We start from the raw sequence: 6,558 nt of genomic DNA on the forward strand, positions 1-6,558 counted from the left end.
TTTCATAAATCAAGAGATTATTTTTGAGTATTTTCCACATGAACGGATTTTGTCTTCAGAATTGCAAAGTAGAGCAATAGGCGACCAGGGTTGCGTCAGGAAGGGCATCCGGCGTAAAACATGTGCCAAATCACTATGCGGATCATACGGATGATCCGCTGTGGCGACCCCTAACGGGAGCAGCCGAAAGAAGAAGAAGAAGAAGAACTGCAAAGTAGAGCAATATTGGTTTTCACTGTTCCTTTTTAGGGTTGGGAGTGGGGAGGGGAGGAGCAGGAGCATGTACATATACATATTTTTTTCAATAAGATTGAGGTAATGAAAAGTAGCAACTGACAGTGGGACAACAGTTAGACACAACAAGCAAGGAAATCAATGAATGGAGAGACACAGGCACAGACAGAGAGAGACAGAGAGACACACACAGACAGAGAGACACACACAGACAGAGAGACACACACAGACAGAGAGACACACACAGACAGAGAGACACACACAGACAGAGAGACACACACAGACAGAGAGACACACACAGACAGAGAGACACACACAGACAGAGAGACACACACAGACAGAGAGACACACACACAGACAGAGATACACACACACAGACAGAGAGACACACACAGACAGAGAGACACACACACAGACAGAGAGACACACACACAGACAGAGAGACACACACACAGACAGAGACACACACACAGACAGAGAGACACACACACAGACAGAGAGACACACACACAGACAGAGACACACACACAGACAGAGAGACACACACAGACAGAGAGACACACACACAGACAGAGAGACACACACACAGACAGAGAGACACACACACAGACAGAGAGACACACACACAGACAGAGAGACACACACACAGACAGAGAGACACACACACAGACAGAGAGACACACACACAGACAGAGAGACACACACACAGACAGAGAGACACACACAGACAGAGAGACACACACACAGACAGAGAGACACACACACAGACAGAGAGACACACACACACAGACAGAGAGACACACACACACAGACAGAGAGACACACACACAGACAGAGAGACACACACACAGACAGAGAGACACACACACAGACAGAGAGACACACACACAGACAGAGAGACACACACACAGACAGAGAGACACACACACAGACAGAGAGACACACACACAGACAGAGAGACACACACAGACAGAGAGACACACACAGACAGAGAGACACACACACAGACAGAGAGACACACACAGACAGAAAGACACACACACAGACAGAAAGACACAGAAAGACACAGAGAAAGACACAGAAAGACACAGAGAAAGACACAGAGAGAGACACAGAGAAAGACACAGAGACACAGAGAGACAGAGACAGAGAGACACACACAGACAGACATGGGGAAGGAGACGGGGATGGATGCAGACACAGACAGGGATGGGGAAGGAGACTGGGACGGGGACGGATGCGGACACATAGACGGATGCGGATGCGGACACATAGACGGAGATAGATGTGGATGCAGACACAGAGACTGAGACGGATGCAGACACATATAGACGGAGATGGATGTAGACACACAGATGGAGACTGAGACGGATGCAGACACATAGATGGAGATGGAGATAGATGCAGACACAGAGACGGAGATGGATGCAGATGCAGATGATCGAACTTCCGGTTCCGGTTTTAGAGCAGCGAGAGGTCTCCTTCTGGGCTCCCTGCTGACGTTCTCAAAGCTAAGTTTCCGGTTGTTATTTGTCCCGTTTTAACTGTTTAATTTTCTCACCTACATGTTACTGTGTGTTGCTAGTTCGGTTTTGTTTCAAAAATCGTGCCATTTTGTGAGTATTTTTGTAGACGTTCTTCCCTGGTGCTTGAGGCCTAGGCCTAGGCTTGAGGCCTACCGGTTCCACTCGGTGTTCGATCGTTTTTTTTGTTTGTTTTGTTTTTTCTCCCCATTACCTTCAATTTCTATCCTCCCCATTACCTTCAATTTTGATCCTCCCCACTTTCCAAACATCCCCCATTCTCCCAACTAATCTCTTTCTTATCTCAACAACAAGAAAAACCCTACAACAACAACAACACGCTCGCCTTCTCCCAATTTGCTTCTTCTTCTTCCTCTTAACTTCCTCCTCGTCTTCTTCCTCGATTTTTTTTTTTTTTTTTTTTTTTTTTTTTTTTTCACTTCCATGACCTAATCTGTTGAACTCTCTCATATATTATATTAACAACAACAACAAAAAATATATATATATATACCCAACAACAACAACACGCTCACCTTCTCCCGATTCTGCTTCTTCTTCTTCCTCTTAACTTCCTCCTCGTCTTCTTCCTCGATTTTTTTTTTTTTTTTTTTTTTTTTTTTTTTTTTTTTTTTACACTTCCATGACCTAATCTGTTGAACTCTCTCATAAATTATTTTTAACTACAAAAACGATCTTATAATGCTTCATCTTCCTCTCTCACACATGTGGTACTCTTTACTGTTTCACAATGCACTACTCTTCTGCTATTTTAACAGACTGCTCTCATTTCGACCTCTCCTTCATTCCTTGCCTAAAAAATCCAACTATTACAGCGCTTCTTCTCTCCATGCTCTGAATTCGCCTTCATTGCATCCATCAAGAATTGTGTTAAATCGCATCTCTGACCTAAAACTTTTAAAAACCACAGTTTGCCATGGATGCTCACTTTCCATCAACCATTCTTTTTTTCCAACCTCAGTGCCAACTCACCCCCCTCACCCCTCACTCTCACTCTCAAAGCAACCATCCCACTCTTCTCCCTCCAAGCCTCCCTCTCACCTCTCTCAAAAATTCCCCCCTCACCTTTCTCCCACCTTTCATCCCCCTCACTCTTCCTTCTCAAAGTTGCCCCCCTCTCATCCACCAACCTGCCTCCCTCCACTGCCCTCTCACCTCCATCTCTTCACTCCACCTCCTCAAATCCTCAACTGCCTTCTTCCTTGTCTCTTGTCCCCCCTCTCCCCCAGCACCACAAAGCCTTTTCTCCTCCTCATTCGGCCCCCTCCCCTCGCTGTTCTGGAATAGCCCAGACTCCTTCAGCAACCCTCCTTACCTGGCCCCCCGGCCCCTGTCCTACCCGCCCCCTCTCCCCCCACCTCCTGCACCGAAAGCCTCCTCCCCTTCCTCTTCATTAAAAGTGTGGACCTCAAATATCCGGGGCCTTCGCTCAAACCTTTCAGATCTTTCCATACAGGTTGCCACTGACAAACCAGACATTATCTGCCTAACAGAAACTTTCCTCTCCCAAGACGTGTCTGACTCCCAAGTATCTCTCCCTGGCTACTCCCTCTTACGGTATGACAGACCTGAGCCTCGTCCTGGTGGAGGTGTTGCTCTCTTCATCAAAGACTCTATTCCTCACTCTCTATGCACTGCTCTCACTCCCCCACACCCCCAGGAATACCTCTGGCTTCGGCTTCCCCTCCACTCCCACCTCATGTTTATATGTGTACTGTACCGTCCACCGAACAGTGATGACTCCATCTACACCTCACTATCCGAAAACATGGACCATCTTCTATCTTCTCATCCAAACTCTCTCTTCCTCTTATGTGGTGACTTCAATTGTCATCACGCCAGTTGGCTAGGTGTTGGTACCTCTCTCACCTGGCATGGCACCTCAGCAAAAGCTTTCTGCGACTCATTGGGACTGACTCAATCGGTCAACTTCCTGACCCGGATCTCAACCAATGGTACTCCATCTCTTCTGGATCTGATTTTGACAAATTTCCCTGACAATATCTGCTGCTCTTCCTTCGCTCCAATTGGTTCTTCTGACCACGTCCTTGTCAAAGTGGACATCTCTCTGGCTGTTATCAGAGAACCACCTCACCGCCGTCGAGTCTGGCGTTTCACTCAAGCTGACTGGCAGGGTCTCCGAGCAGCCATCAAACTTACAGACTGGTCTCCTATCACTACTTTCTCAAACATCAACTCATCCTGGGAATTCTTTCAAAGAAACTTGCTCTCCCTCATGCACAGATTTATCCCCTCTCGTGTTCAGTTGTCTTACCCTTCCTCCCGCCCTTGGTTTACTGAAGCTTGTGGCGAGGCAGTTGTCCTGAAACAACTTGCCTTTGCCTCATGGAAAGCAAACCCAATGGAGGGCAATCTCAGTTCTTTCCACAAAGCTCGGAACAAGTGTGTATCTACCCTCAGGAGAGCCAGAAAACAACATCTTTCTCATCTCAAGTCTGAACTCTCAAACCTCTCTCCCTCCTCAAAATCCTGGTGGCGTTTAATCAAATCTGTTTCTGGTGTATGTTCCCCCTCCATCCCCTCCCTTACCTCAAATGGCCGCACTGCTGATTCCACACGTGATAAAGCTGAATGTCTAAACTCGGTGTTTGCAGCTAAATCTTGTGTCCTAAACCCATCTCTATCTCTACCCACTTTACCCAGTCGCACCCAACTGTCCCTGGACTCTGTGTCCCTTTCTCCTAACAAGGTGGAGAGCTTGCTTTCAAACCTCGAGTCAGATTCTGCAACCGGTCCAGACGGCATCAGCCCACGTGTCCTCAAAGCCTGCTCTTCTGCTCTTGCTCACCCCTCTCTCTGTTCTATTCACCCTCTCATTTGCCCAAGGTCATCTGCCATCTGCTTGGAAATCTGCTAACATCATTGCCCTGCATAAAAAAGGTGCAAAAACAGATCCCTGTAACCACAGACCAATCAGCCTTCTCCCAATCATCAGCAAGGTGATGGAATCCATCATCGCCTCAGATATGAAATCCTTCCTCTTCTCCAATGGCTTGATTTCCAATCATCAATTTGGTTTCAGACCAGGTCACTCTACCCTGTATATGCTGCTTCTGCTCTCCCATCAATGGATGGAGGTCCTCAATGCCAGACAGGAAATCCGAGCCGTATCCCTGGACATATCACATGCTTTTGACACAGTCTGGCACCCTGCCCTACTCACCAAACTCTCTTCCCATGGTATTCAAGGCCATCTCCACTCATGGCTCGCAGACTTCCTCTCCTGTCGCAGGCAACGTGTGGCCCTAAATGGAGTTCTTTCATCCCCTCTTCCTGTGCAGGCTGGAGTTCCTCAAGGTAGCGTTCTGGGCCCTGTTCTTTTTCTGGTTTTCATCAATGATCTCTCGGACTCTCTGGAAAATCCTCTATTTCTCTTTGCCGACGACTCCACCCTCTGTCGTACCATCTGTCATCCCTCAGACCGGCAAGCAGCAGCTTCTTCACTCACTGCAGATCTGGATAAAATCACAAACTGGTCCAACACGTGGAACATGTCTTTCAATCCAGACAAATCTCACACTCTCACTATGTCTCTTCGAAAGGACCGTTTACAAAACCCCCCCATCCACTTCTCAACAATCCTCTGGAAGAAGTCTTTTCTTTCAAGCTTCTAGGTCTCACTATCTGCCATGACCTTTCCTGGGAAAGTCACATTTCCAACCTCGCCTCAAAAGCCAGTCGCCGACTGGGAATCCTCCGTCGTGCTGTCCTTCCTCGGCCCTCTTGAGCTCCTGACCACTTACAAAGCTTTTGTCCGTAGCCTGATGGAGTACTGCTCTCCCCTCTGGGCTGGTGCTCCTGCCTCCCACCTTTCTCGGCTTCACGCTGTCGAAACCAGGGCATTTAAGATCATCGGCATCTCCCGCAATGAAGCTGAGTCTTTGGGCCTCTCACTCAATCACCGCAGGTTGGTCGGTGGTCTTTCTGTCTTCTACCGACTCCTCACCAGCCTTGCCCCCCCTGCTCTCTCTGCGATTTGTCCCCACCACATTTCCACAGGGCGCTCAAGGTCCGCCAACAACCCCCTTCTGGTAAAACTACCAAAATCGCGAATCACTGCTCATCTTCACTCTTTCATTCCTCTTTTTTCCCGCCTTTGGAATAAACTTCCTCACTCTATTCTTTCCCATTCTTCCCTCCAGGCTTTCAAAACAGCTGTTCACCACCACCTCTTATCTTCCCCCATCCAAATCCTCGATCTTTTCTACCCCCGATAATCCACCCAAGCCCACTTCCTTCATTTCTCCTGCTTTCCTTCCTGAAAGTCCCTGAAATGTCCATCTTCTCTTCGCCATGTTCCCTGTCCCATCCCCATCCCTCTCCCTTCCACAGTTCACCTAATGTGTCTGTTCCCCACTGTTTTGTCCCTTCCACTCCCGCCCCTCTTGTCTCATGCCTCCTTGCTGTGAGTTGTGTGTTAGCTCTCATACGAGCCTCGACCAAGGTATGCAAAAAAAAAAAAAAAAAAAACAGATGGAGACTGAGACGGATGCAGACACATAGACATAGAACGAGACGGAGACGGATGCAGACACATAGATGGAGATGGAGACGGATGCAGACACATAGACGGAGATGGAGATAGATGCAGACACATAGACGGAGATGGAGATAGATGCAGACACAGAGACGGAGACGGAGACTGATACAGACACATAGATGGAGACTGATGCAGACACATCGATGGAGACTGAGACTTATGCAGACACATCGACGGAGATGGAAATGGATGCAGACAGAGAGATATGGAGATATATAT

At 47.9% G+C, this 6,558-nt stretch overlaps 1 protein-coding gene and 1 pseudogene across 15 annotated transcripts in view; one reads left to right on the forward strand and one right to left on the reverse strand.

Moving 5' to 3' along the window:
• Positions 1-6,558, forward strand: part of PATJ (PATJ crumbs cell polarity complex component) — a 222,761-nt gene that overhangs the window by 125,657 nt on the left and 90,546 nt on the right. The gene's annotated exons all lie outside the window — the stretch shown is intronic.
• LOC147024971 (uncharacterized) lies at positions 373-1,244 on the reverse strand (annotated as a pseudogene).

Source organism: Eptatretus burgeri, chromosome 6 (assembly GCF_056783735.1).
Source record: "Eptatretus burgeri isolate ZD-2024b chromosome 6, Ebu_testis_v1, whole genome shotgun sequence".
Classification (NCBI taxonomy): domain Eukaryota; kingdom Metazoa; phylum Chordata; class Myxini; order Myxiniformes; family Myxinidae; genus Eptatretus; species Eptatretus burgeri.